Raw genomic sequence first — 13,392 nt, 5'->3', positions numbered from 1 at the left:
CATATATGTATGGGTTCCACTCTGCTCTGCTGCACTCCATGCTGTGCAAATGTAAATAATAAAATAAAATAAAACTATAAACATATATTTAATTATGATAATTAATTACATCCAGCTTCTGTTTTTATATGTCTGCCAGGTGCCAACTGTCTATATGTGAGCACAGCTTGGCATTGCTGCACTCCGCACCGAGCAAACATGCAGTAAACAAACGAACCAAAAAATTAAATAAAACATAAAACATAATAAAAATGACATAATATGCATTTGACACACTTCACAACATTAAAACAGTGGTGGGGAGCATTACAGGGAGCCTCACACTCATCTGCAGCCACGGGTAGCCATTACACCTCTCCCTACACTGATTCAGCATCCATGTTACTTGGCTCTCCCTCGGCAGTGTGCAGTCATTAATTTGCATGGTGCGCTGCAGAGGGGGAATTGTGGCCATGTACATGGACACATTCTATGTAGGCTCTACACTGTGCCTACACAAATATTATTAAATCCTGGGGTGTAACTATTACTTTTGTAATATTTTGTTACAACTTACAATGTCTCAGCAGCAACTCAAGTTACACACACACATGCGCACACACACACACATATTCTGTTAGCAGCATTTTATTCATCTAGCTGAGAGCTTTCATATGAAGCTAAGGAGTTCTGTCTGTGATACTTGTTTGTTGAGCTATTTAGAAAAATGTGAAAATTATATCTATATAAATTAATATCATAAAAACAACAGTTAATATATATTTATCTGCACTAGACAGAGGTCAAACATTAATGCAGTTGAGTTTGCTATTGTTGTTAGCTGTGAGATGAAATATTTTAAAGCCTTGTACACAGCATGGTTTTAGAATTATTGATGCAGATATGGCCAAACAATATTTGCCGCCTAGAGGCGTCAGTAGGAGTTAACTGCAGATGCACCTGGAGGCGTCACTCAGATGTAATGAGTTAAGAGAAATTGTGCTAGGTGCAGACAGCTTAAACCTCAGGTCTTCTTATTAGTGTTTGTTAGTCTTCCACTGTGTAAGACATTGTGTATGATGCATTAAAAATGAGTATGCAGAATCTGTAATGTTATTCAATGTAAAAGGTAGAGAACATGAGCTGCTCACTGTTTTTCATTGTTATTTTATACATATCTAGTGTTTGCCTTTCAAGCATGCTTTTTACTTTTTGCTGGTGACGAAGACAGAGCGAGGAATAGAGCATTATGCACTGAGCAGATGCACAGGCTGGAGGAGCAGTACAGGGAGAGAGATATGCTTTAATACACTTTCATGTTATTTTACCTAGAATAGATCTGAACATTGTTAGAAGACTGACTTAGTTTGCTGTTTCATGCGTACTACTACTAATGCAAGACTACCCAGCATGCATTTATAAGGTAACTGCAATACTCATACAATTCCTATGATTACCTGTATATATTTCATTTAAAAAAAATTGCATATGAACTAGGGGCAGACAATGTTTGCTGAAGATAATGTTAATTGTATGTCATAACCTAGATGACACTAAGTTATGTGCAACTGTCACAGTGCTTTTGATTATGTTTTATATGTGAGTTAGTAGTAATTGTTGATTGCATACTTGCATGCCTGACTGTGGTGTTTAGTGATTACTGTATTGTGCATAGCCTACCTATTTATATACTGGAGAGTGTCTGCTGTTGGTAGACTTGTGTGGTCTATATTTTAGTTTAACTTGGCTAGCTTTTCTGCCTACAAGACTGTTGATGCTTTGGTTACAACACACTTGTTTCTTGTTTCCTGTGTTTAGGAGTAGTTGTATACATGTCCAATCCTGTTATTCATTTATATTTGACTGTTGCTAATACATATATGTGTGGCATTGATACATTAGAAGACAGACAATACTGTTTCAATGAAATAACCTATTGCTTTATAAGTCACATGCTGTCACTGTGTTTATGCTTGCCTATTATTTCTAGGGTGTTGTGTGTGTCACATTTCAAAGAATTAATGTTGCTGTCATGTCAGTCAATGGCCATGTTGCATTGCTCATCTCATTTGCATATAACTTTTATATTTCCCACTGAATTGTCACCTCACTAGATCTTCATTATACAAATATGTTAATTGATAGCTATTTAAATGACTTGTTACTTAAACAGATGCCTGCATTACAGTTGTGAGTGATTTACATATTCAAACACTGACATAAATGTTCGAGGCACACATACAATAAAGGAAACATGAAAATAGTAATACTTTCTTAGATTGTCTGCATGAACTGCATGCTAGTATTTTGTTTATGTTGTGAGAGGCTTAGTGGACTAATCCAGTAGTACTTGGTTTGCAATATAAATACGTTAGTGGTGCATGCTACAGTATCATAGCATATGTAATAATACCTATATGTGCTGGTTGTGCACACTTGCTTTCATAATAATGTCTGGTAAACAATTGCTCAAATAATGACAGGATTTTCACAGATATATTATGCATGCCATGTTATGACCTTGAGTAACCTGCTGACATTGTGTTATGGATGTAGTGGCCTTGACATGGGCCTCTATTGAAGTCATCTATAACTATAGATAATTAGACATATATCTATAAATAATAGTGAATGTGTTGTTTTTCATAAATCTCCACCTGCTAACCTCACCTGTTTTTATTATACTCCTTATACATAATCCTTCTAGGACATATCATCTGACAATGTGGTTTTAATGACACTTGTAATGTATGATGGTATACCTGTCTTCAAATAAACAGAGATCATGTTGAAGGCATAGTAATTCATGTCTGTTACATTTTTATGTGTACATCAGTTTGTGATTCATGGCAGCCATGTTTTGCACAGAAATGTGTGGCCTGATCAACATGTGATTGTTATTGTTATGGTTTGGATTCATGTCCTACATTGCATATGGTAGTGCAGTTGACTATGGGTATACCTTATTGTAATGTGTCATGCTGAATGTTGTCTGTCTGTGTATTGTGTCACGATGGGTTTGTTAATGTACTCATATTGTTGCAGGTATGCATATTATGTACTTTCTTTCTTGTTATGTGATTCACCTTGACAAAGCATGGGACCCATGGACACTAACCCATCAGACACTGGAGAAGAGTATATGGCAGACCACTGTCTGAGTCCTTGGATGACAATGAGGAAATCATGATGGAGACAATGATGGTGTTGAAGAGGATGGACCTGGACCTGCATGTGCCATCATCCCTGCTGCACCCTGGAGGAGACACAACCCATCACCAAAAGCAGATGATTTTCAGGACCAGATCCAGGAGATGTTGACTGATGTCTTTTAGAGACAGATGAGGGTCCTAATGGGGAATTTATTCTAGGATATGGAATGGGCTATGCAGGACTCATTCATGGGATAAGACAGTGTTAATGGCAACAAACTGGAAAAATCAAAAGAAGCTGAGAAATGAGATAGAAAGGAAGATAGTGGAACAGGTTAATTGCTTCAGTTATCAGGAAGGGGTGATTGAGGAGAAAGGAAGCCTGAATGATAAGGTCAAAGCTAGAATCAGAGGGGCTGCAACCATCTGGCATGGAGTGTCAGGTGTAATGTATGTCAGAAGAATGTCAAAGAAGCTGAAAAGTAAGGTGTACAAAACAGTGGTGTGACCAGTGTTACTGTATTGTACAGAAAACTGGGCAGTAAAGACAAAGCAGATAAGGAAGCTAGAGGTGATGGAATTGAAGTGCCTGAGATAGGTGGTAGGATGCACACTGTGGTATAGATGAAGAAATGAGGACATAAGAGCAGAAGTCAAAGTACAGTAGCTCCAATTGCAGAAAACAGCAAAGAGAAAATTACAGTGGTTTGGGCACTTGTACTGAAAAGCAGAAGATAATCTGGTTAAGAACATTTTAGACAGACAGTAAGAATATAAGAAAACTAGGGCATCCAGAAAAGAGGTGGATGGATTGTGTGAAAGAAGATCTGTGACAGGCATGAGTGGCAAAGAAGGAAGGAATGTGGCACTGAATCAAGAGTGATGGCTACAGTTAACATGGCACCACGACACTATGTAGTAAATGAGAAAAAGTGGGTTAATGATGATGATGATGATGCTGCTATTGACGCAATAGTCCCACTGTCTACATCTGTGGAATTGACAGCAACTCACAAACAACATTTTAGCCATAGCTGACAAATAACACAGTGAGTTGGGTATGATTTGTGGGTTGTTGTGTCATGTCTGTTCAACAACCTGACATATTCTAGCCCCTGTGCTTTGTATAATACTTGTTTTGCTGTCACACTGGCATAATGGCTTTGTGTGTGGCATGTACTGGCAATGATGGTGTCATGTTCTATCATCTAACTGTGTCTGCTATATATGGACACTCCTACATTACAGAATGCATAGTCTGCCACTGTACCATTCATGTATACACCATGGGATTGCTTATTTATATAGCAACATTAAAGTGTGCCTTCTTTGGCCTATAATACATTTCCACGTGCATTGTTTTTTCACATACATGCCCATATTTTGGCAATTGGTGTATATATGCAATGATTTATGTACATGTCTCTGTACAAATTCTGATCAATAGAGAACACCCATTCTACCTTGGGACTGTGAGCAGTCACTGACTTCATGTTAATATGCTGTAATAGTGTTCATAGGATTGTCCTTTGTTTAGTCATACCCATGGTCTGTGATATTTATCTATATCTATCTATTGATAGATATATGTATATAGATGTAGATATAGATACAGAAATATATATTATCACATGTGTTTATTCCTCATGTTGTTGTACATTGGCAAGATACTATATATATATATATATATATATATATATATATATATATATATATATGTATACAGATTTTTAGCTATCTATGCCTCTTGCTGTTAGATGATTGCACAATTCTGTGTGTATGTGATTTCTACATGGCCATGTATAATGATGTCAGCAATGCAGTCTACCTGTGTGATAAACATTAGCCATTTGCTTCAATGTAGCTTGGGTTGATTTCAACACCACCCTATGTGGTGTACATATGCATTTGAAATGTGTTTTCTAACAGACTGTTGTCCTGCTTTATTGTTTGTCTACTTAGTTTTGGTGGCATGTCCTCCTCGATGCAGGTGTTAGTTTTGCTGGCATGTCCTCCACCATGCAGGTGTTAGTTTTGCTGGCATGTCCTCCTCCATGCAGGTGTTAGTTTTACTGGCATGTCCTCCTCCATGCAGATGTTATCTACCTCCCTTCCCCTTTATAAGTATGGCATATTTCTTGCACATGTACATGGTATATGTTAATCTTCTTTTGAATTATCATCCATTGTTACACAGATTTATTGCTAGAAGGTCAGTTAGTGCCAACGCTATAGCCATTATACATGTGCAGGATATATGCACACAAGCTGATGGCTATTGTTTGCATTATATCATTGTTCTTGTTGTACTTTTATGTTGCATATTACCCACAGTAATTTGTTATACTTCATGTGCACAACCTGATAGTAGTTATGTAACATTAATTGTAGATTTCATAGCATATATTATTCCATGTCTTTGGTATGCAAGTCTATTGACATTGTTTTTCGATAGGTTCCTGGTAGGCCAATAAATATCATACATATGTGTGTTGCCTCTGGCATGGCATACATCTATGACATATGTATTCCATTTCACATCTTTCTGGGTTGTGTACACCTACTTGTGTAAAGAGCAGACAGTTTGTCACTTTGCTACAGTACTGTTGTGTGGCACTGTGTTTGGTTATTTGCCTTTTACATGCATGGCTGGAGGTTATATTCTGTTCCCTAATGGTATTCTCCAGCATTTCATGTCCTGCATTTGATCATCTGTGTTATCGCTTGGCTTACACTTGCACTGCTGACAGACTACTTGGGTACTGGATTCAATATCCAATGTGTACTGTGATTCCTATTTATTACCGTACACCACACAACTGCCATCAGTCATACTCATCCAGGAATGATTGTCACACAGTTTGCAACATGTCATAACATAATTGTGCATAGGTACGTATGCATTTCTGCATTTCACCATGACTAGTATGCATCCCTACCCTGTTTGTTAACTCTCTGTTACCCATGTTGCAGAGTGTGCTGTCTGTGTAACTTACCTTTCCGTAATGTTTATTTCTAACCATTATCTGTCATGTCTTGTGACACACCTCTCAACTTCTTGGAGCAAAAAATCTGGACAAAGCCATAAATAAAAGGGGAACAAAGGGCCAAAAATATGGACAATTTTGAAATATTGCTCTTACAAACCTAGAACGTTGATACAGCAATTGTTTTTTCATTAGCATGAATTTTCTGAAGGGTATGAAGCCTTAAACTTAAATGTATGTCATTATTTTCTAACTTCAGTCATTAATAATTTGATGCTAATTTGCCAGAAAACAACAATTTTAAGAAAAAGGGCCAAAAATATGTGGCAAAAATCTTGGCATTAAACCTGTACAGCTGAGAGGTATGTCTTGTGATATTTGTTATATGTGTATACTGCAGTTTTGCCCTTCTCCTCCTCTGCTTTTCCTGTCTTCTCCTTTCCTTCTATTCACCAAAAAATGAAAAAAGGGGCCTATTCCCACCAAAAAAAAAATGCCCATACCCCTCAGACCATCTGTCAGATTTTTCCATTTCCAACGTATGTTGTGTGCCCCTCTTCTTTCTCCATACCCCCATCTGCTCTGCTATCTCTCTATGTCCTTGGTTGTGTGCATTACATGTGTTCCCCACACATGTCCCTCATTCATTGTTATTTACTGTTAGCTTGGGCAAAGTGGCCATGATTGCCCTTCATCTTAATTAATGTCTTTTTATCAGAAATTTTACATATTCAGTTGCATTCTGTATTTTCCAGTAAATGTATTTTCTTAGTACATGACTTACACAGACATGTGTAGTTGTTTTTGGACCTACTAGAGGGATTGCTGTAGATATATATTACTTTCAAACATCTTACAGCTTGCATTGGGCTTGCTGAGTTTCCTTAGCTTTGTTCTTGTACGTCACAGTTTATGCGACAATTTTCATGAATTACAGAGTGGTCATGAGTGCTAAACAGTGCACCGATGTTGCTGCTCAGTTCTGATTTGCACCAGTATACTCTAATTCCCTGAGGCATATTTGCACATTACAGACTTATCCATAGTGTTTGCTTAGATATCAGCAAAATGCAATAGATTCTATGAGTTTTACAGAATCCGACCCCCATGTCTTTGTCCCAATTCATTCTTACTTTAAACAAACTCATTCTTATCCAATTATAGTTTATATAGAGGGTGGCTGTTACATGGGTTCCACCTACTTCTAGTAATCCTGCAACAGTATGCTTTATTATTAATACAAAATCAGAAAAATCATACACTAAAAATGGTGTGAGCAAACAGGAATTCTGAATACGAACAAAAAAAATCTAAAACAGAAATGAACTGGGTATAAAATGAGATTTTGTTGGGGGTGAATGATTTATATGAAAAAAGTTAGAATTAGCAGCACAGCAAAGATAAAAAAGACCCATCCAGTTAAGGAACAGTGTTATGGAAACATCAAGAAATATGGGAAAAAATTACAGAGTGGACAAAAAAAGGGTGGAACACAATGAGACTGGCACTGTAGTCAGAGGTAAAGCAATAAAGCAAATCAAAAGTATCAAAGTAGTTTAGAAAGCAATGTAGTAAGTGGCTAAATGACAAGAAAACCATATTTAATACCTGGGGAGAGGAAAAGGGTTATACTAGAGAATCATGAACTATAAAATGATGGTAAAGTTTTCAAAAAGGTAGACTATGGAAATATTCTAAAGGATTTATTCAACTTAAGTATTAACTAAAGAGAATGAAACATCACAATACGATTCAGATTCCATGCAGTAGCACACCACCCATATGGGTACGTTATATCCGAGTGTGTGAGCTAGGCCTCCTGCAGTCCTTTACTTATGTAGACTCTGGACCCTTACATGCAATTCCAAAATAGGAATGAAGCTTGCAATACAGCAACACATAATGTTTGTATAATGGATGTGAATAATGGAGTACAAAACCGACACAACTGAGTAGCACACTGGTGTACATGGGTTGTTGCAGCATTGTGACAGCTTTAACTGTAAGTTAAGTGGGAAGTGGTACTGCATGGTGGTGTTTAGCACAGCTGAGCTGCCAAACATTCTAGATTCCATGTGCAGACAGACATGTACTGTTTGAATGAGAAAAGATATTGGGGGAGAGGGCAACAAACATATGCAGTACAGTGTTTTGTGTGTCTTCATTTTAGAGCAGAAATACTGTCAATCTGTTTGCACAACTTTGACAGTGCTTACCTTGTGCAGGCTCAGTTCCTGCCCTTCCTTTTATTGGAAGGTGAGAATACATGCAGGGCAGTCTTTCCCCCTGTTATGCATCCATTCTTATGTCAAATGTACAGGAGGTGCTGAGATGAGAGATGGCTTCAGGTGAACATGGTGGGTTTGCAACATACTCAGCAGTAATTGGAATCTATGAGGAACAGGTTCCTAATACAGAAAGTTAAAGAATCACATTCCTAGCTACTAGAATAATGCAGCAATGGCATAGGGTCAAGTACTGAAGAGAGAACCCCATTCCCAGAGTGGAGTTTGAATTTAGCATTCGGGTTGTATAGTGGGGAAGGGGATGGTGGGACCGTCTGCTATGCTATTCATACCATTCAGAATTCCAAGGTAGGGGTCTTACACTGAAAGGAAGAATGAGCTGGGAAGGGGATAATAGATAAGTACACACTGAGAAAGAATTCTTAACAATAAGGCAGAGTAAAACACAAATAATGGATGGCTGATATCTACTATAATTAAATTTAGTTGGGTTCACGCTGGACTTTTAACAGCCTTGATTAACAAAATCGTGGAAGGAGAAGATAGGTGCATAGAAGGGAAGAAGTGTCCTAATGATATGTAAGCTGTAAAGGGATCAATATCTAATTGCTGTGATAACTAAGGGTTGCTTAGTATAATATCCATGATAGTAAGATCATGGTAAACATCTATGGATAAAAGACTGACAAGTTTTATAATAATCTACAGAATAACAGTCAGTGTACGATCATGGTAAATAAAGTCTATTAACATCATCTCATAAAATGAAAACAGTTGCTTGACTGCACATTACAAGGGTAGATAATAGATATAAATATGTTTTCTCAGACTGCAGTTCTGTAGCTGGACCACAGCTCTAACAGTGTATACAGTTCTGGAGAATGGGCAAGGACAAAGATGCTGACTGGATAGAGTAGAGACTGACAGACGCCAAAAAGATAACCAGAGAATTAAAAAGATTACTCACATAATAGCAGGTTGATTAATCATTGTCCATGTTCAGAAGAATACAGTAGAAAAAAGATTATATGATTTTATTTCACATGACCTTAAGCAGTACTAGTGAGGATATCCATTTAATGGATAGGGATGGAGTTTTGAAGGAGAGGGTATAGAGGGCAATTTGATGACAACAGTATTTGTATGGACATCAGAAAATATTTTTAGAGAAAGAGGGGTAGAATGATGGAATGTGCCTCCTGAATGGGTACTGCAAAGTAAAATTAAAGATGCCTACCAGTAATGAAACAGATCATCTATGGTCAAAACCTTCTAGAGCAAGCTCATCTGGTGCACGGTGCAGTTTCCCCAAAATGGTGCCCCCCTCAACTTGACTAAAGGAGCCAAAAAAAAACTGCTGCTCTGAAACTGTAACTCTGCAATTTTCCCTTGAATTCAGAAAATAATTCTGGTCCTGCTCTCCAACACAACTGGCATCTACTGGTTGTGTCTCCCCTTACAGCTTGAGTAGCAGGTAGTGGCCACCTTCTCACCACTCTAGTTAGAGCTCTGCCTGCGATTTCAGGGTCTGAGAGAGAGGCAGCTGCTGGAGAGTAGGTGCAACCACTGGAAGACTAGGTAGAGAAAGATCTCATTCTGTTCTTCTACCAATGTACTGTGTGTATCTATGTGCACACGCACACATATACACACACACACACACACACACACACACACACACACACACACACACACACACACACACACACACACAGTCACACATAATACCTCTCAACTGTACAGATTTTCACAGAATGTCCAGATTTTTGCACTATATTTTTGGTCCGTTTTTCATAAAATTGTGTTTTTCTGGCAAATTAGTGGTAAATCATTAAAGACTGAAGTTAGAAAATAATCAGACATTTGAGTTTCAGACTTCATTCCCATCAGAAAATTCATGCTAATGCAAAACCTGTTACTCTATCAACTTTCTAAGATTGTAACAGCAATAGTTAAAAAGTGTCCCTATTTTTGAGCCTTTGTCCACTGTATTTATGGCTTCGTCAAGATTTCTTGGTCTAAAAGACACACACACACACACACACACACACACACACACACACACACACACACACACACACACACACACACACAAACAGTGTATGTATATATATATATATATATATATAGATATAGATATATAGATATAGATATAGATATAGATATAGATATAGATATACATGGATTCCATTCAAATGCTTGAATTATCAGCTGCTGAGTTAGAAAATTAACTTTACGAACATTGCCAATGTTTAGGTGCAAGAGATTGAGGTGTAGCAGGGATCAGGAAATTTGTCCATTAGCCACTGTAGTGCGATCTAAGACTTTTTATCTACAGCTAGGAGGGGTATAGGGATGCAAGGGGACTTGCTCTCCTGTAAATACTTTATGTTTTTCTTCAAATCTGTGTGATTATCATTTCGTGTATTCAAATGTTTGTGATTCCAATTGTTTGAGTCTATGACTTAGCACTTGAACTTTGCATAGTTTGAGCATTTGACATGGGCTCATACACACACACACACACACACACACACACACACACACACACACACACACACACACACACACACATAAATGACAAAAGTTACACAGAAAATATACAATAAAACATCACAACAAATACCTATTAAGGCTAAGTCTTCTACTGTGTAATACCTTTAATACCTTAAAATTCTGTAGAAGAAGACCACAGGATACAAGGAAATAATTATTTACAGATATGCTACTGCTTCAGGTATATAGTTTCTGAAAACCTGCATTTTTTTCTCTAACTTTTTCACATTTTTACAGGTTCATTCAGGCCAATAAACAAATCTCATTAGCTATAGACATCATGTTTTGACCCTTTTTTCTGAGTTCATCAGTACAACATAAATAGATTCCTTGCCTATACCTTAGCAACACATAGCTTAAAACAAGTCTGGTAATCATAACATTAGGATGACTGCAAAATATCCCAAATAACATCCCAACTAAAGGGTTACAAGGTCACACAGATGAACCACTTTGTGAAAATTTCAAGAAAAACCCAACAAAACTAAACTAAAAACTGTACAGGACAATGTGTTTGTATCCTAGATTCTCCTGGTAAAGAACCTTTGTGGGTGTTCCAACTGCTGTTGCATATGTCTGGTCAGGTACATGCCAAAGGGGGCATTATACTCAATATTGGGTCTGATAAGGGCTGAATAAAGTGGGGCTAGGACTTCCTTGGACCTGGATACCATGCCCTTACTTATAAGTTGAGTGACATAAAATGATTTTCTCACTACCCTGGACACATGTGCAGCCTCTGCTTTCTTATTCATGTCCACTATACCTGTGTGTTATAGGGACAGTTACTGTGCTGGCTGCACTGAATGCTAGTGGTAGTAATGTTTGGTAACTGACCCTGTTTGTACACAAAACTGTTGCTATCTCTTCTACACAGTGTTGCTTTTGATCTATGGAAGTGCAATATATTTGCAGAAAGGGACACTCATTTGAACATGTACCCTGTGTCGGCGACCTTGATGCCAGACATGTTGTAATGGTCCTGTAATAGCATTGTGTGTGAAGGGCATTCAGACAAAATCTGTTCATTTTCCATTCTTAGGCCTTATTCAGTGGACACCCATGTCTTTGTTAATTGTCTTCATTCTTTTAGGTTGAAAGCTCTTTATAGGATCATAGGAGGTTACTAGGCTATTGGCCCTGATGCCCTTATAAGCCTAGCCAAGAGTTTAGCCAATGTTTAGACAAGTCAACACCCAGAGTCCCTGTCCAGCAGGGACACAGGTGGAATCCCAGGAGTGTATTTTCTGTTTCCCTTCCAGTTATCCAGGTTGCACTTAAAAAGGGATAATGATGTACTCTGCTTGACGTGGAGAGGGAGTCTATTCCACAGATGGAGGAGTCTCTTGGACACAAATCTGTCCCATCAACAAGTCCTTTTGATATCACAGACCAGGTTGAGGTCACGTGTGCGAGTTGTTCGAATGGAGCTTGACTTCCGGATATGCAGCAGTCCCATCAAGGCGGGGTCTGAGATTGCTTTGTATGCCAGACAGAGGTCACCTCTGAGGAATCTTTATGATAATGAGTAGAGGGACAGGGCTTTTAGCCTATCTGTGTAGGGCAGGTGTTTGAGGCCCTGGATTCTCCTGGTGAGGAACCTCTGTGGTCTCTCCAGCTGCTGCATGTGCTTTGCGAGGTACATGCCGAAGGGGGTGTTGTACTCAATAATTGGCCTTATAAGGGAAGAATACAGAGATTTTATGACCTCTTTGTCCCTGAATGAGATGCCCTTACTTATGAGGTGGGCCATGTAGAAAGCTTTGTGTACAACGGAAGCAACATGGTGTTCAAAAGTCAGGTTGCTATCAACCTGGGTGTCCAAATCCCTCACTACTGATTGTGTACTTAGGACATTATTAATGTGCTAATATGTGAGGATGTCACTCTCCCCAAAGGGGATGATGATGCATTTTTTGGCATTCAGCCTGAAGCCATGTTTATGACACCAGTCATTTGTTTGGGTGAGACCCTCTTGGAGAACGTCCATATCACTTGGGTAATTGATGACTGCGCCAAGCTTGCAGTCATCTGCAAATCTGGTAAGCCATAACCCACTGGTTTTGGCCTGCACCTCAGAGAAGTATATCCCAATTAACAGAGGCTCCAAGACCAATCCCTGGAGTATACCATTCATTATGGGTATACTGCTTGAGGTGTCTTCCCCTATTTTGATTAGGTAGGTTCTATCAGTCAGCCAGTTTGCTACCCATCTGGTAACATATGTATTGATGCCTAGTTGAGAGAGTTTATCTACTATGCCCGAGTGGGGAATAGTGTCGAAGGCTTTGGCCAGGTCAAGGTAGGCAATGTGCATGGTCTTCCCCTCATCCATGGCTTTGGTGACTATCTCAAAGAAGTTGACCAGATTTAACAGACATGACCTCCCCTTGACAAAGCCAGACTGTGTAGGGTCAAGTGTTTGGAGGTTGCCAATGTCTCTGTTAATACGGTCCATGATAATCCTTTCCA

Source organism: Protopterus annectens, chromosome 3.part1, assembly GCF_019279795.1.
Source record: "Protopterus annectens isolate FY-2018-M chromosome 3.part1, PAN1.0, whole genome shotgun sequence".
Taxonomy (NCBI): Eukaryota; Metazoa; Chordata; order Ceratodontiformes; family Protopteridae; genus Protopterus; species Protopterus annectens.
The sequence above is the reverse complement of the archived record's forward strand: the minus strand, read 5'-3'. Positions refer to the sequence as shown.